This window comes from Oncorhynchus tshawytscha, linkage group LG09, assembly GCF_018296145.1.
Source record: "Oncorhynchus tshawytscha isolate Ot180627B linkage group LG09, Otsh_v2.0, whole genome shotgun sequence".
NCBI classification, from domain to species: domain Eukaryota; kingdom Metazoa; phylum Chordata; class Actinopteri; order Salmoniformes; family Salmonidae; genus Oncorhynchus; species Oncorhynchus tshawytscha.
In genome coordinates this window covers 25355258-25373454 of record NC_056437.1, presented here as the reverse complement: position 1 = coordinate 25373454, position 18197 = coordinate 25355258, and positions in this window count along the sequence as shown.

Genomic DNA, 18197 nt, shown 5'->3' with positions numbered 1-18197 from the left:
TTCCATTCCGCTACGTGAACATTCCCCTATGTGAACATTCCCCTTCCATTCCCCTACGTGAACATTCCCCTTCCATTTCCCTACTTGAACGTTCCCCTTCCATTCCACTTCCATTCCCCTACGTGAACATTCCCCTTCGTGAAAATTCCCCTTACATTCCCCTACGTGAACATTCCCCTTCCATTCCGCTACGTGAACATTCCCCTTCCATTCCGCTACGTGAACATTCTCCTATGTGAACATTCCCGTTCCATTCCGCTATGTGAACGTTCCCCTTCCATTTCCCTACTTGAACATTCCCCTGCGTGAACATTCCCCTTCCACTCCCCTACGTAAACATTCCCCTTCCATTTCCCTACTTGAACGTTCCCCTTCCATTCCCCTACGTGAACATTCCCCTTCCATTTCCCTACTTGAACATTCCCCTTCCATTCCCCTACGTGAACATTCCCCTTCCATTCCCCTACGTGAACATTCCCCTTCCATTCCCCTACGTGAACTTTCCCCTTCCATTCCCCTACGTGAACATTCCCCTTCCATTCCCCTCCGTGAACATTCCCTTCCATTCCCCTACGTGAACATTCCCCTTCCATTTCCCTACTTGAACGTTCCCCTTCCATTCCCCTATGTGAACATTCCCCTTCCATTCCCCTACGTGAACGTTCTCCTTCCATTCCGCTACGTGAACATTCCCCTTCCATTCCCCTACATGAACATTCCCCCATTCCATTCCCTTCCATTCCGCTACGTGAACATTCCCCTTCCATTCCCCTACGTGAACATTCCCCATTCCATTCATTCCCCTTCCATTCCCCTACGTGAACATTCCCCTTCCATTCCCCTGCGTGAACATTCCCCTACGTGAACATTCCCCTTCCATTCCCCTATGTGAACATTCCCCTTCCATTCCCCTACGTGAACATTCCCCTTCCATTCCCCTGCGTGAACATCCCCTTTCCATTGTTTGTCTATCCATTCAGATGGCAACATTGATAAAGTATTTTGTCCATCAGCTGCAGAAAGTATTGATAGCTGCTGCCTTGCAACTAACTTGTGGTATACTGTATGTGGGTTAACTCTCAGCGGATGTTTCTCTTTTATCGCTATCCAACCTGTGGTCTCGCTTGGCCTGACTTGTTCCAATTGTAGACTAAATACACTTGTTTACTGGTAGAAACACCCAGGTACCAATTGTACAGCTACAAGACTGGCCTCATTGGGTGGATAATGAGTTAGTTACAGACCTGCTCCAGCAGCAGAATAGTTCTCTTTTTTTTGTTGCCAGGTGATACATGGTGAAGAAGCCTTGGATCCCTTCTCCTATAATGATACAGTTGTAATTCGCTGAGCTGACATTGTCTCTGATCTGGTAGTGGTGGTACAACACACTGCTCTGTAATGAGTGTACATCTCTACTCACCTACTGTGCTGTACCTCTCCACCTCTATGATCCTCTGGGCAAAGTTCTCAAATGATTTACAAATGAGCCTGTCAGACTGACCATTTGCACCACAGCACTCTTTGAATAATTGGAGGGTCATTTACGCAATGGGGATGATATAGACGTATTGTGTATGGAAGATATAATATAGGAATTTGACTGGATTCATCTGATCCTGTCTCAATCTCAGCAGCAAAGAAACTGTCAGAACATATAGAATAGTTGGAGAATATGATATGACACCGTGAACAATGATCTTATCTTTGTGAAGAACTGATTCGAACTACATCTGTTATGTGGCAGCTCCTTTTAAGAGGCCGTCTCTCTCTGACATAGCTGATTTATCAAAAGACGATAATGATAACTGTGATTCTCAATTGTCTTTTATCTTCAAAACAGTGAGATGTTATTTCACACCCAGTGCTTGAGCGTCACAATGATTTATATTCAAAAGGGCACTGATATTATTTTCCAAATAGGCCTAGATACACAGCTTTATTGACGAGATATACTATGAAGTTGCAATCACCCTTCTCATAGCATTAAAGCTACAACACACAGTCCGCATGTTTACCATCATCATAACATTGAGATTTGCACCATACATATTTACAGTCCGAACATAAAGAAACAAAATCAAACTGGTGATACAGCAGTGTCAGCATGCAGATTCACTTTGATTTATTCATGAGACATTACTAGACATGTTGGTTGTTGTTGTTTAGTGCTGTTGTTGTTCCCCTGTGCAAATTGCAAGGTTTTCACACATTGGCTCCATCAATCATACGCACGTGCACGCACGCACGCACGCACAAACACACACACCACACACACACACTGATATGACACTCAGGAATTCCAATTAGTTCCACATCTACGTATTCATCATAGAGGGGAATAACTTGTATTTGCTGGCTGGCTGGCTGGCTTTACTCTCACAACAAACTACCCAGTTGCAAAATCTCAAGTGTTTTTCCCACTGTTTGCTTGATTGCAGTTTCATTGTAATGTGGGCAGTGTAAAAGTAAAGATACCTTAATAGAAAATGACTCAAGTAAAAATGAAATTCACCCAGTAAATACTGCCTGAGTAAAAGTCTGAAAGTATTTGATTTTACATATACTTAGGTATAAAAAGTAAATGTAATTGCTAAAATATACTTAAGTATCAAAAGTAAAAGTACAAATCCTTTCACCAGATGGCACAATTTTATTGTTTAATTTGTATTTACGGATAGCCAGGGGCATACTCCAACACTAAGACATAATATACAAACAACTATTCAAAATGTAACGAGTACTTTTGGGTGTCAGGAAAAATGTATGGAGTAAAAAGTACATTATTTTCTTTAGTAAAGAGAGCACTGATTATTTTTGGAGTGGTTATGGAACGGAGTGGGAAGGCTTCTAGGAACCGTGTGGCATAATCACAGATCACCAATATATACTTGTAACCTGCGCTACTCTTCTCCAAGGGTCCAACAATGTCCATTGCAATTCTCTTAAATGGGGTAGAGATAACTGGCAGTGAACATAGAGGAGCCTGGTCAGACCTACAGACAGCACTGGGTTTCTGGCACGTGGGGCATGATTTGCAGTAGGTTTGTACATCAGTATACATGGAGGGCCAAAAGAAACAGGAGCCTAAGATAGGTCTTATGTTGCCCTAGATGACCTGCCCATGGAACTGTATGTGCAAGGTTGAGAACAAGTGGTCTACAGGTAGACTTCCTGCTATCTGCCTCTGACCCAAGGTAGAGTATGTGGTTGTCTACCGTGTAAATCCCACCCACATGAAGATTGACTGTCCCCAGCTAAGGCCTTGTCAAACAAACATTTGAAGGTTGCGTCAGACTTCTGCAGTGAAGCAAAATTTTGCGGAACATCCCATTACACCTCTAACCCAGACACATCAGCAACAGGTACAGGGGTTCCCACATACTTCTCAAGACGCCGCGGGCAGAGTGACTTTCTGGGCCCTTTGGTTCCACCCCTCGCACAGACTATCACACAAGTCAGGCAGAGGTTGTAAACCAGCTTTGGCCTGGGCACGAGTGACAACTGAACATGACACCTGAACATCAGACTGGCCAACTGACTGCTCACATAGCTGACCCCCCACACTTCCCAACAAATCAGAAAGTACAGGCACATCCCTCCCCAAAATCATCTCAAAAGGTAGCTTCTCCATTACCCCAACTTTGAGAAGGTATTTCTGACCCTGAATCTCAACTGTGAGCTCAGCTGTGGGCTGTTGTGACTGGTCACCATGGACACATTGGTTCAGTGTCTGGTGACCGTAATCAATGTCATTAACAGGTACATTACATTTTCTGATCAATGACAGGGAACTGCCGGTGTCAGTCATTGCAGTAAGACTTTTACCATGTACCAATCCTGACCCTTCCCGAATCTGTCTATTCTGAACACCATCCCCCTCTCTGGGTACATAACAGTAACCTGAGAGCTTGGGTTTACGTAGCGGACACATTGAAGCTTTGTGCCCCTGCTGCCGGCAGTAAAAACAGGTCAGACCCCTCCCATCAGAGTGAACTGCTTGATCCTCCCAGACACATAACCCCCAGAGTTACGTCCACCATCTCTGGTGTCTTTGATGTCCCTTGTGTCTCTGAGACTCCTTGGAGCGGGTGCTGCAGGTCGTGGTGGGCCCCCTTTACGTGCATTAAGATACTGCAGTGCAAGCTTGGCCGCCATAAGCCCGTCCTTGGGCTCGTGCTCTCGGACCCAGGTTTGAATGTCGTGTGGTAGAACTTGTAGAAGTTGCTCGAGGATGATGACCTCACCGATTTCGTCCTGTGTCTTCTCCTCCGGTCGAACCCATCATCGGCAGAGACCCTTAAGGCGGTGGTACGTTTCTGTCAGTGACTCACCCGATGGCGTCGATGCAGCTCTGAAGCGTTGATGGTAGGTCTCCGGGGAGATGTCGAACTTCACCAGCAGCGCCTCCTTCAAGCCCTTGTAGACGTTGGACAGCCCCTCATCCATTGCTGTGTAAGCCTCTAAGGCCTTGCCCGTGAGCAATGGGACAAGCCTGTAGGCCCACTCTACCTCCGGCCACTGCCACGTCTTGACCATGTGCTCAAACCTCAGCAGGTAGTTTTCAATGTCCCCCCCCCTGCTGGTATGAGGGCATCTTTGGCTCCTTCCTCAGGAATGCTGGAAGATGGATGTTAACAATGCTGGACTGGTCTCCTGGTGCTGGGGTTGGCCTCATTACTGCTTGGGGAGCCTGCTGTGGAGTTGTAGTCCCTGCTGCGTCGAGCCTTTGTCATCCTGGTGTTGGCAGACCCAATCTTGGGCTCTCACTGACGAGTTCCGCTTGGTGAGGAGCTGTGAGGATAGATTGGCGTAGACCCGTAACTCCTGCTTGAGGTCTTCGTCCCTCCTCTCAAGACAGGTGAACAGTTGCTGGAAAAAGGCTACCATTGTTGGGTGTGGTTCTGGTCCCCCAACTGCTCCTTCAGTCAGCTGGTCTTTTCTGGCTATATCTGCTGGTTCAACCGGTAGCTCAAACAGTTCTGGTTGTGTTTGGCCCCTTGGTCGGGCTCCTAGTTTCTCATACTTGACCTCTTCTTCACCAGACGATTCCATGGTATTCCATCCCGGTTCAACTTCAGGTACCTTTTCTGACAGTTGATGCTGCTGCTGAGAACGCAATCCTGTACGCATTCCTTTAACTCTCTTGTTGGAACTCACTGAATTGCGGTGCGCCATCCCACTACTGCCACCATATGTCACGTAGAGTAGGCCAGAAGGCTATACTGGAAAACCTAACCTCTATCAAAATAAAAAGATGGCAAAATTTATTCTGTGCAAGGGTGTTTATTTACATAGTGATTCCGGAACAAAAACAACAGTACTGCCATCAAACATATTCCTTATGGGACAGCTAAAAACAATGCTGCCCCATTCACAGCTCAATCCAAAATGGCCTCCATGAACTGAAAGAGAGGCTCCTTTTGTAGGGCTAGCCCCTCCCCTCAGAACAATTAACACCAATTAATTAAGCAATTCCCTAGTCAAACCTACATTTTCCATTAACTAAACATACTAAAGGATATACATTGCAACACGTTTTTTAAACAATATCACCACATAACAGTTACAAAATTACATCACTACTGACAGTGTCTTTTAATATGCCCATTTACATTAATGAGCCATTTGGGACAGGCACTACAAAGTCAGCCCAATTCCCTTTGCTCGGGTCCTTATCCAGCATACCCGGAAGCTACAGAGATGGAGAGAGAGAGAGGAACAGAACAAACAAACAAACAACGCGCTCATCCACAACATAGATAAGTAATACATATGACTTATATTACAAATGAACACTGACAAGTGTGAAATGTATGCACTAAGACAGAGAAGTTAACTTGTGTGTCGACCCATATTGTTAACTTATCTTATAACGGAGCAGGGAGGAGTAATGAATGTGTGCGTGAGTTAAAGTACCAAATGCTACCCGCGGCCAGTGACGGACTTCTACGTCACACAAAAATATAAATAGTACACCTTATTTACATAAGTACTCAGACCCTTTGCTATGAGACTCAAAATTGAACTCAGGTTCATCCTGGTTCCATTGATCATCCTTGACATGTTTCTACAACTTGATTAGAGTCCACCTGTGGTAAATTCAATTGATTGGTCATGATTTGGAAAGGCACACACCTCTCTATATAAGGTCCCAAAGTTGACAGTGCATGTCAGAGCAAAAACCAAGCTATGAGATCGAAGGAATTGTCCGAAGAGCTCCGAGACAGGATTGTGTCGAGGCACAGATCTGGGCGGAGGTACCAAAAATGTCTGCAGCATAGAATGTCCCCAAGAACACCGTGGCCTCCATTATTCTTAAATGGAAGAAGTTTGGAAACCCCAAGACTCTTCCTAGAGCTGGCCCGCGGGCCAAACTGAGCAATCAGGGGAGAAGGGCCTTGGTCAGAGAGGTGCACAAGAACCAGAGGGTCACTCTGACAGAGCTCCAGAGTTCATCTGTGGAGATGGGAGAACATTACAGAAAGACAATAATATCTGCAGCACTCTACCAATCAGGTCTTTATGGTAGAGTGGCCAGCCGGAGGCCTCTCCTCAGTAAAAGGCACATGACAGTCCACTTGGAGTTTTCCAAAAGGCACCTAAAGGACTCTCAGACCATGAGAAACAAGATTCTCTGGTCTGATAAAAGATTGAACTCTTTGGCCTGAATGCCAAGCTTCGCATCTGGATGAAACCTGGCACCATCCCTACGGTGAGGCATGGTGGTGGCAGAATCATGCTTTGGGGATGTTTGTCAGTGGCAGGGACTGGGACTGGGAGACTAGTCAGGATCGAGGGAAAGATTAATCAGAGCAAAGTACCGAGAGATCCTTGAAAGCCTGCTCCAGAGTGCTCAGGACCTTAGACTGGGGTGAAGGTTCACCTCCAACAGGACCACAACCCTAAGCACACAGCCAAGACAATGCAGGAGTGGCTTCGGGACAAGTCTCTGAATGTTCTTGAGGGGCCCAGCCAAATTCCGGACCTGAACCCGATCTAACATCTCTGGAGAGACCTGAAAATAGTTGTGCAGCGACGCTCCCCATCCAACCTGACAGAGCTTGAGAGGGTCAGCAGAGAATAAACTTGTAGGTTCATAGCGTTATACCCAAGAAGACTCAAGGTTGTAATTGCTGCCAAATGTGCTTCAGCAAAGTCCTGAGTAAAGGGTCGGGAATATTTATGTAAATGTGATATTTGCATTTTTTTTTTTTTCAATACATTTAAAAAATGTCAAAAAACCTGTTTTTGCTTTGTCATTATTGGGTGTTGTGTGTAGATTGAGGGGGAAAAAACAATTTAATACATTTAGAATAAGGCTGTAACGTAACAAAATGTGGAAAACATCAAAGGGCCTGAATACTTTCCGAACACACCCCTACAAATCACTTAAGTATTACTTTACACCACTGAATGTGGGAGTGATTGGGTGATCACAACCTGTGTTTCCAAAAAGCTCTTTTGATATCTAATTTGGTTAGAGGTAGAGGAAAACAGGCAAAAACAAAGGGCCACAGCTTTTTGATTATCACATGGAATCAGCTTTTCATTTTTTATTAATTCGTAAACATAAAAAAAATAATCACCTTTGACATTATGGGATATTGCATGTAGGCCAGGGACACACAACCTAAATTGAATCAATTTAAAATTCAATCTGTAACACAACAACATGTGGAAAAAGTCAAGAGGTGTGAATACTTTCTGAAGGCACTGTATTTGCACACACGCGTGTGCCTACTCATACACTTGAAGGGTGTGCTTAAGGAGCGGAGTTCCCCTGCAGCTACTCCAAAATCACCATCTGCCAGCTGAATGTTGACTCCTTGAGTGCGTTCTATGCAGACTGGTAGTATGCCCGCTCACTCTCCCACTCTACGGGTTTTACCTCACCTTCTGAGATGATGCAGTTTAAAGGGTAGCTCTGTGAAATATACTGACTGAGTCAGGATTTCCTCAGAGAACTGCTCAACACTGTATGCATTTGAGAGGCTGTGTAATTTAAATATTTGTCTTCAAGCTATTTCCATGTGTGCTGCTATTTATACAATACATAATCCATTCAAGTGAATGGTTTGCAATATATGACTGCATGTTTCCCAGATTCTTTATTTAGAATCTGGTGCTTCTACACCTGCATTGCTTGCTGTTTGGGGTTTTAGGCTGGGTTTCTGTACAGCACTTTGATATATCAGCTGATGTAAGAAGGGCTTTATAAATACATTTGATTTTGATTTGATTTTGATTTAGTGGTATAGCTACACCAGATTAGTTTTGTCCCTGCACATACTGTATGTCTCTGGGAACTCCTATACTGTCCAATTGCCTGCAAACAAATAAAAACCATCCTTCAGTCAGTCATTTGATTGGCTGTTGGGCCTCATATAGGCGGTTCTAAATCAAATTTACCTAGCTCATCTGTAGGCTTTGGAGAAAAACAAATCACTGTTCTAACATGTAAATGCCAACCTCATAGTGGTCAGTTGGAATAATGAAATAATAATCACAATAATAATAAATTTCATTTGTATAGCGCTTTTCATTACAGAGTTATCTCAAAGCAATAAAAACAACACGTTTAGAATCAAGGCAGGTAAGATAGCAACTAGTGGGCTTGGTGCTAAATACATTTTAGATTGGGACTAGGACTATGAAAAAGACCATCTGTAGAAGTGGGTTTCTAGGCCTGTTTTGTGATGGTGATGGTGCAGCTCTCAGATGGTCAGGGAGAGCATTCCAATGGGGGACCGACCCCAGAAGGGTCGGTCCCCCATTGTTCAGAGACGTGTCTTGAGGACTTGAAGCAGCAGGGAGTAGCTAGAGCGGAGAGTGTGAGGTGGCTCGCTGATTGAGATGAGGTCGCTGATGTGGGTGGGGCTCAATCCATTCAAGGTTTCAATTAAACACAAGCATAAATGTTTTTAAGTCGATCCTGTAGATGACTGGTAGCCATTGGAGTTGGGACAGGATCGGGGTGATGTGTTCTGACTTCTTGGTCCTGGTCAGGACCCTGGCAGCACTGTTCTGGATTAGTTGGAGCCTTTGTAGTGATTTGGCTGGGAGGCCCCCAAACAGCGCATTGCCGTAGTCGAGCCAAGAGAAAATGAAGGCGTGGATGAGTTTTTCTGCATCTGGCTGGGAGAGTGATGGTATGATCTGGGAAATAGATAGAGGATTTGATTTAAAAAAATCTTAACAGGGGCGTATACATACCAGGGGAAATGTAATGTTAATCCATGTCCCCATGTGTTATTAAACACAACACAGAGAGCTCCAGCTCAACCAACCAAAAGTGACTTAATTACCTGACATTTACAAGTCACGCTATTTATTTGTGTTCATGTTTAAATATGCCCTGCCTGTTGAATATTCATGTACCTCCCTTGCTTGCACACAGGTTAATATTTGTCTGATGAATAACTAAAGGCTGATGAATAATGGATGGACCTGTCTGTTTGTTACCAGCGTTGGGTCTGCCTGGCTGTGTGTGTCTGGCTGTGTCTGGTGTCTAAGGTGTCCATGCTGTCAGCTTGTGGAAGGTGACTCCAGAGATCACAATTCACTATCTACTCTGGCTTTTTGCACTTTTACACAGTCAGTATTGAGAGCGTTTACGCAGTCATGGTTTGGCATATTGAGACAGGGATATACTGTACCGCAGGAAGGTTTAAAATGCCTGTTTTAAATGTCATTATAAATTAAGCTAAAATGTGTTTATTATCATTGTATTTAAAAGGCACCATGTACCTGATGTATTTTAAAGTTTGGTCTCTTTCTTTCCATGAGCATCCTACGTGTGTTTGGCTCCTGTGTGTGCTCCATCGGTGTTGAAGTCCTTTGTCAGAGTGATTATGGATGTTGGTGTCCAGGCATGGAAAGTGGTTTAGCATGTGTTGCTCTATAATCATTATGTGTAAATGATGGGATCCACAATTGGCAAACGAATATCCCTTGTGATTTGCTAACTACAACTGGAGTTATGGTAGTTATCCTACTTGTATAAAAACTAACTGGATATCAAGACACATTTAGTGTTGGCAAATGTGGTAATGCAATGCAAATCCCATATATTCCAAAGCATATAAAAACACATTTTCTTCATACGATCCTATAGGCAATTTAAATCCAATATATTGAAATATACAGCATCCCACAATATTTGAAGTACAGTATACTGAAATGTATAGCATCCCACAATATTTGAAGTGTGCGTTGATGTGTCCATTTGTCCATGCTGCCTAACTACAGTATGTGAAGGCATGCACTCCCAGCAGGGTAGGACTGCCTGACCCAGCCTATACACATTCTAATTGGTAAATGAGACAATGGCTGAAGAAGCTGCACCTCTGGAATACTTTGTTTGTTAGGCCAGGGAGCAGGGTGACGGGATCTTTCTCTGGCTTATCAGTTAGTTCAGTTGAGCGGCTTTGCTTTACCGAGCCCTAGGTTGTAGTATCAACACGGAGTATCTACAGTATCAGGTGTTCTTGTAGAGTGTGCCTGTATCACTGCAAAAGAGGGTGTTAGGAGAAGTACCTTTGCCATCCATGTTTACTTTCTTAAGTTGTTGATACTATCTGTCTTAGCATAATTATTCTGTATGTTATTAAACCGGCCAATGTCAGTGGATTTGACACATAATCCATCATTTGAATTGTTGCGTTGATTACGTAAACATGATTAACCACTGATATTTTAATAACACAACACATTGAAGGGTAAAATGTGTTTTATGAAAACATCTGCAATGATTGATTTAATATCCCTGTGATTATTGTTACACCTCACTCCAGTGTACTGTGTTAACTGTAGTAGTAATCATGGGAGTACAGTATTCCCTGCCACATGTAGTCAAGGCAAGTGGAGGCGCAGGCTGGAGCTGTAATAACACACATTGCTGCTGACTGACATATTCATAGGCAGATAGAATTAAGGCCTCCACTCAGAGCTGGTCACATGCATCTGCTATCATCACCTCCCTGTCTGTGTCTCAGCTCCAATAACAGTGGATGGATGCAGTGTTCTGTCTCAGCCAGTCTGTGCATGGTGCTGGTACAGTACAGGGCAGCCGGCATTGCTGCTGTTGTACCCTGTGTTAGGGCCAGTGAGGGCCATGGGGGGGTCGTTGGAAATGTAATTGCCTCTATGTATGCAAAACAGTGAGGCACTGTGAATGTTCACAGAACTGTGTGTTAAAATAGGGAGCTGCGCATGGGTGAGAAGTTATGGTGCTTTTGTGTGGCTGAGGTTGGATGGATACTCTGAAGGACATGTAGGGCACTGAGCAGCGATGGGGCTGGCTTTAACTGCAGTGTGGAATCAATATGTGGAACCTCCATGCAGACTGTCAGGGCTATACATATTGCACTATAATTTACACTATAATGACTCAGTCAAGATAACAGTCATCAACAAGCCCCTGGGAAGTTTTGAGGGTCTCTCACTCTATTTACCAATTAATAGAAGTTTTCAGGAATAGATGTCATGGTCAGTTTGTGTGTGTAAATGCATATGTTTGTGGGCTGGGTTTGGGTCAGGGGGAGTGCAGGCAGGAAGGGAAGACATTAAAAGGAGATGGTAACACAGTAGCAGTGATATAGGTGTTTTATGGTACGTAATACATCATTAAACCATGCTTATGAGGTCTGGATCACTTCAAAAAGACTTCATAATGTACACATCTTAGTGTTACTAAAAAGGGAAATCTGTGTCTGAGAGTAGACCAGTGATTCAGACTAGAGCTCCGCTGCTCAAAAGGCAGTCGGGCCCCTCTGTGGAAAACAGCTGTTGAATTGAGAAAGGTGAAGAGAGCACTTGGCAGAGATGTAAGGTGAGCAGGGGAAATTAAACGCGGCGTGAGCTGAATTTGTCTGAGTGAGTCAGAGCCTTCATTTCTCTGATCCCATACATATGAGTTGTCCTGAAGGCCGTGAGACGTACTCTATGGTCAGTGTGTGTCAGCCTCTCTCTGCCTCAGGCTGCTTCAACTTAGCATCTAATTAGGAGCTGTGGATATTTCTGGGTTGATCATCTGATACAGAATGACATGAGGAAACACATTGGGACCCAACAGATACGCTGTATATCAGACTATGAAAATATGAAGGGGGGGGGGTATCTAGCTGTAAGGCTATTGTCACCTGTCAGGTACAGTGGTTGCTGGCCTTGAGATGCTCAGCTGATGTCAGAGAGCGATCACATTGATTAAAAGCTGCAGCCTTGGAGCCGTGTTCTGTCTCAGCATGTTTAATGCCATGAGACACTGTTTGACTGATGCAAAGAGAAAGCCCAGTATGAGGTGGAGGAGTGGAGCACCATGAGAGTGTGAAAATGTCAATATTAGAACGAAGTAGAAAATAATAGTAAAGGACAAGATGTCAGGTCACTGACTATTCCAATGGTTGTGTGTGTGTGGATGCCAAGGGAATTCAGGCTTCACAAAAAAAATTGCCAACAAAAAAACATGTAAAATAATGTCTTTTTCTTCTCTCTGTGTTTCATTACTATCCTTCAATTCGCAAGAGGCTGAATGTGTCTCACAGGAGAAAACATCTGAGCGAGTGAAACAGCGCCCCTCTGTCTCTGTATGTGTATCCCATCTATCTTATGCTGTCTGGTCAAAAAGAGTATGATATTGAATGCAAGGGAAACCAGCAGCATATGGCCTCCCTTTATATATTTTGTTATGCAATAATAGCCAATCAGCATTGAGCTTTATTTATTTAACCTTTATTTAAGCTAAACTGAGGGATTTGAACTTGTAGTTTTACTTCATTCTAAGTAACTGGCCAATGATTATAACGGTGATTCTGATCCAACCATTAAGTCATACATTGTGCCCCTGGCCTGAGAGGATGGAAGTTCAACATGTAGCTAGATGTAGTAGGCTAATGTTAACTATCTGGCTAATCGTTGCCCATGAAACAAAGTAAGGCTAGTAAGCAAGCATTTTATTCAGGGAGCCTAGGACAACAAAAAATAAAAGCATTTACTGTATGATAGAGTTATAGACCGTTTTGTCAACATGGTTGGCGGTTTTCTACAAGTAGGGTGAGTTGACATGTTTTTTTCTACTTACACACACACACACACTCAAACAAAGCACACAGACAAACATAGGTGATTTGATGATGTTGAAGTTGAAATGGTGCTGGAATAGTGGAGGCAACTCCTGTTTTCTTTGCAACTTGCAGTAACTCTCCGTGGGTTCTTTTACCCACACACTGCTGTGTGTGTGTGTGTGTGTGTGTGTGTGTGTGAGAGGTTGGGCATGTGGGCGTGTGTGTGTGTGTGGGCACATGTTTATGTGCTTGCTCTGTAATCAGCCTGTCAAAGGCACGAAGGCTGTGTGAAGGGCATGTGTGTATGGCTGGGTGTTCCATCATAAAGAGGCTCTGAGATATACCATGGATTGCCATGGACAGCTGACTGCCCTGCTTCAAAGACAGAGTATTTTGTTGTTCTGAACCTAGACTGTTCTCAGGGCAGGCCAGCTGGTTTTGACTAGCAGAAGTTACTTTTTGTAGCAGGTAGAGAGAACAGGTCAGGAAAATGAATGTGGCAGGTTAGGAGAACTAGGTTGAGGTTTGGAAAAGGGTTAGGATGAGCTAAAATGCTAAAATGGTCCCTGACGTGAGTCAAACATCCAGCTACATCCAGACCTTCCCTGAGAACAGCCTGTGTTTCCACTAAGGTGTTTCTGCTTCAAACACCTCTTTGTAAATACAAACAATATGTCTGTTCGGTCACTATTTCATACGAAACATGGGATTGAGTTTTAAACTCAATTTTCATTTCATACTGTACATTTCTGACATGCAAAATGTCATGTTTTACTTGCTACATTATGACGAATGTTTCTGGTGAGAGAGTTTATATTAACTTACATGTGAATGCATAAAACATAAACGAGTGGATTATGGAATTCACCGACGTTCCTTTTCAAATGTTATTTACATGGTGTTCAAGGAATTTCAAATGTTATTAACATGGTGTTCAAGGAATTTCAAATGTTATTAACATGGTGTTGAAGGAATTTCAAATGTTATTAACATGGTGTTGAAGGAATTTCAAATGTTATTAACATGGTGTTGAAGGAATTTCAAATGTTATTAACATGGTGTTGAAGGAATTTCAAATGTTATTAACATGGTGTTGAAGGAATTTCAAATGTTATTAACATGGTGTTGAAGGAATTTCAAATGTTATTAACATGGTGTTGAAGGAATTTCAAATGTTATTAACATGGTGTTGAAGGAATTTCAAATGTTATTAACATGGTGTTGAAGGAATTTCAAATGTTATTTACATGGTGTTGAAGGAATTTCAAATGTTATTAACATGGTGTTGAAGGAATTTCAAATGTTATTTACATGGTGTTGAAGGAATTTCAAATCAATGTTCATTTTGGAGTTGTCAACCTGACACTGCTGAGCTTGGGGATACAGCTCTCATTTAGCATAGTCTGCTGAATCTATTGGCTGTGCTCCACATGACTGGGCAGACACTGCTCATCATATAGCTGTCAGTCAGAGGCAACGATCAGGGGGCTAACAGATGCAGCAGAGTCCATGTGGTCACATCCACTGAATTCCTGTGTTGGGACAGGCAGGACATCTCACAGCCCTCTGCTGTGGAAATAAAAAAAAAGTTATTTGAGAGTAGCAGCGCTTCCTAAGTGCAGTATGCAATGCCTTTTTATATTGACTCTCCCTGTCCAAGATGGGAGTGTTGTTTGATTAGGTTGTGTTTATTCAGTGCATCAGCAGTCCCAGGTTACCAGCCAGTCTTTGGCTAAAAACAACCATTAACTGAGGCTTATTGTTCAACCTGCTGGAGCCATACTGTGCGTAGGATTGGGTTAAAATCCTCCCCTCCTCTCAATTCACACTGCCCTCATTGGCACTGTATACAGCTCCATGATGATTCATGCCATTAAACCCACAGGGGGATCTCTATAAATACCTTCTCTAAGTTCATCCCTGTTCAGGAAAAGGTAACACAGGAAAAGGCCCCAGAACCAGAACACACAAACCCCATAACTCAGGCATGAACACTACCCCAAGGAATGGGTGAACTAATCTGTGGTGCTGCTTGCTGAATAGCATCTCAAATAGATTGCATTTTTGGGGGTAATATTATTCAATTCCTTTGTTCTGCCAGATGGTCCGTGCAGCTCGAATGACTTCATCAGGAAGCTACTATCCTGTGTGGCAAATGGACATGTATTCTGGGGGAAAGGGATCTTAAATAGGGGCTCTGTGAGGGCTTATTGAGATAAATATGGCTGGCAGCTGAGGAAGGGCACAGAACCTGCTGCTGGGGGGCCTGGAGCCCTACACCCTGCAGACTGGAGTACAGTAGGTCTCATTTGGGATGTATAGGAGGAAAGGCGGAAAAACTTTCTTCTTACTTCCCAAGTCTGAGTGTTCTCACTTCTCATCCCATCTGAATTATGGGGAAGTGTTGGGTAACCTGATGTTTTAATCTAGCCTTATTCAGGATGACTCGGTTCCCATTTATATTGTACAGCTGGAGAAAGTCAATGCATTTAACGCTACTCTATGACGCACAGCAGTTTTTAACCCTGGACTGGGTGAAAAAAAACATCTCCTCTACCTTGCTGATGTAAAGAACACATGGAATAATACAGCAAATTAGTTCAAAGCTAATGATATCAAAAGTCAGAATAGAGAACATTTGTATGCATGGTTGTTCATTTAGAGCTAATAGATTTCTGCACAATGCCCTAATGATTGATGATTGTTCAGTGAAAGTGTAACTAGAAGGGGTTGCAGTAGGACAGCTATATGGTATATTTGTGATGGGTGCTGATTACCACAGCATGCTTTTAAGAATCCCCTGGCTCTGGTGTTGCTACAGCTCGACTGGAGGTCTCTAATTCTACTCTGTGTGGGTAAGTAAGAGGCCCTCTGATACCATGTGACATTGTGTTTTCTTGTTTGGCTGAAAGCCTAACAGTACAAATAAACATCTAAAACATTGCATCCAGTTTCCATATTTTGTTTGTCAGTTGCACGTGACATGAAACTGCTGAGACTGCTGAGACCTTGAAGAGTTGGGAGCAGAGAGGAGAAGGTGGGGAAGGGGGGCCAGGAAATCAGCAAGATAGGAGTGACACAGAATGGGTAGATAACAGTTACTGAGTAGAGACAAAAAGGGAATGAAAGCTTAGTTGGTTTCTGGAAATAAGGTGTTAAACATGGAAACATTGCCCAGAAATGATTCGGCACATCAGGCCGAAATAGTAGCATTGACTAGTGCCTGTGAAATAAGAAAGGAGAGAAAGGTTACTGTTTACATAGACAAGCACATATACATCTAAGACCATACAAAGCAGCACAGATGACTCTTAAAATAGATAAGACACTTGACAGAGAATTGTTTAGATTTGCGTCAATATTGATACAGGGGCGGAGCCATGTATCAAAGGGGGGATAGGATAGGACACTTTTTGGTCTATTGGATAATAATAAAAAATGTTTTTTTTTAATAGCGTTACCAACTTACTTGGCAGACACAATTATGGTAACTGAAATATTAGGTCAAGATATTATCCCTAGAATTGGTTTACTAGGATCTAGTTATTTAAATAATGAGTGACATTCTATCTAATCAGATAGAACAAATATAATGACAGAGTTAGGTTCTAGCAGAACAATGAGAAGACTGTTTGTTAACCAAACCGTAAGATTTCATGCTCTACAGGTGAATTACAGGAGAAGGTGATTCACTCAATCCAGTCCCTGAGGAGAATAGATGGGAAGAAGCCCCGTTGGGAGGGGCCATACCAAGTGCTCCTGGTGACAGCCTTCGCAGTCAGAATAGCTGAAAGAGCTACCTGGGTTCATATCACACATTGCAAGAGGGTAAGACACACTGACACTGTCGAACAATCACAGTGTTAGGAGGAGAACCGAATTCCAATAAGGGTCGGGGGTTACCTCTCTAACGATGATTCCCTGACTCCACCCTATTCTCCCTGTGTGCGTTCATAGAAGTGAAAGTGTGGGCTGGCCTCTACCTGAGGACATGTTCTCTGGGAAAGGGTGGGGCTTTACAGGAGTGCTGATTGGTCTAAGCTGTCTTATTGTGGGAGCAACATTCCTAAATACACCATGACCCATCCCGAGAATGCAGAAGGTGGTAACTTGACCCATAGTTTAGACGATGAGGATTTTGTATTAACCAAGCACAAGAGATCACTTGATCTGGATTAACAGGAAGTGAGAGTGGAGATTGGGAAGGATGTCTCAGTGGAGTTCTATGTAGACCAAATGGGGTCTCTGACTCCTTGGCAGTCTAGGTCTATGAGCCATTATGGAAGATATCTGTGCAGGTCCACATGTAGTTCATGTAAGCAGGTCATAGCGCACACAGAGAGAGAGGGCTATATGAATCCGCTTACCCAGTATGGAAGAAGATGAAGTATATAGTGAAGGTGAGGGTTTTTGACTGCAATCCGGAGCGAGAGAAGTATTGCATAAAGGTATGAATTACCGTTAAAAACATAAAGAAGGAGTATCTAGGGTATGGTATGTTGGGTTTGATCAGGTTTCAGTTGACACCATAGTACCCATTCCAGGTAGAAGAAGTTAGGGCAGGTGATAGCTCTATCGGCAGCCAGAATACAAGCAGAGCCCCTGACAGAGCAGATACTGACAGTGGAGTCGTCCAGAGCCAAGGGCCAGTGTGGATAGCGCAGACGAAAGATCTTAAGGAAGTGATTGAGGTGGAAACTGGTTATGAGGATTCTAACCTATGGTTTGAATGGATTCAGTATACAGCCAGATCAGTCGCGAAAGAAGAATGTTATGCCTGCGCCACAGCAAAACCTCAGTTGACAACCATTCCCTTTCCATTTGATGGAATTGATACACCCAGGGGTATGGCCTGTATGGTAAAGCTGTTCATTAAGGCAGGGAAGCCACACAATGACATTTGCATTGAACTGCATTATCTATATCCTCATGTGCCCATTACATCCAGACTTCCCCCTTTCATAGTTACAGGAGGACATTATTATTGCATGGCTCGCTACGTCACATTCTCTGCAACAGGACAGATAATGTTACAACTGACAAGGCAATGAGGGACCTGACTGGCAGATGAAAAGGCCTAGAGCGGATGTCTGGTGGTTTGTGGAGGGGTGAGGCTGTGGCCTGACCCGCCTACCA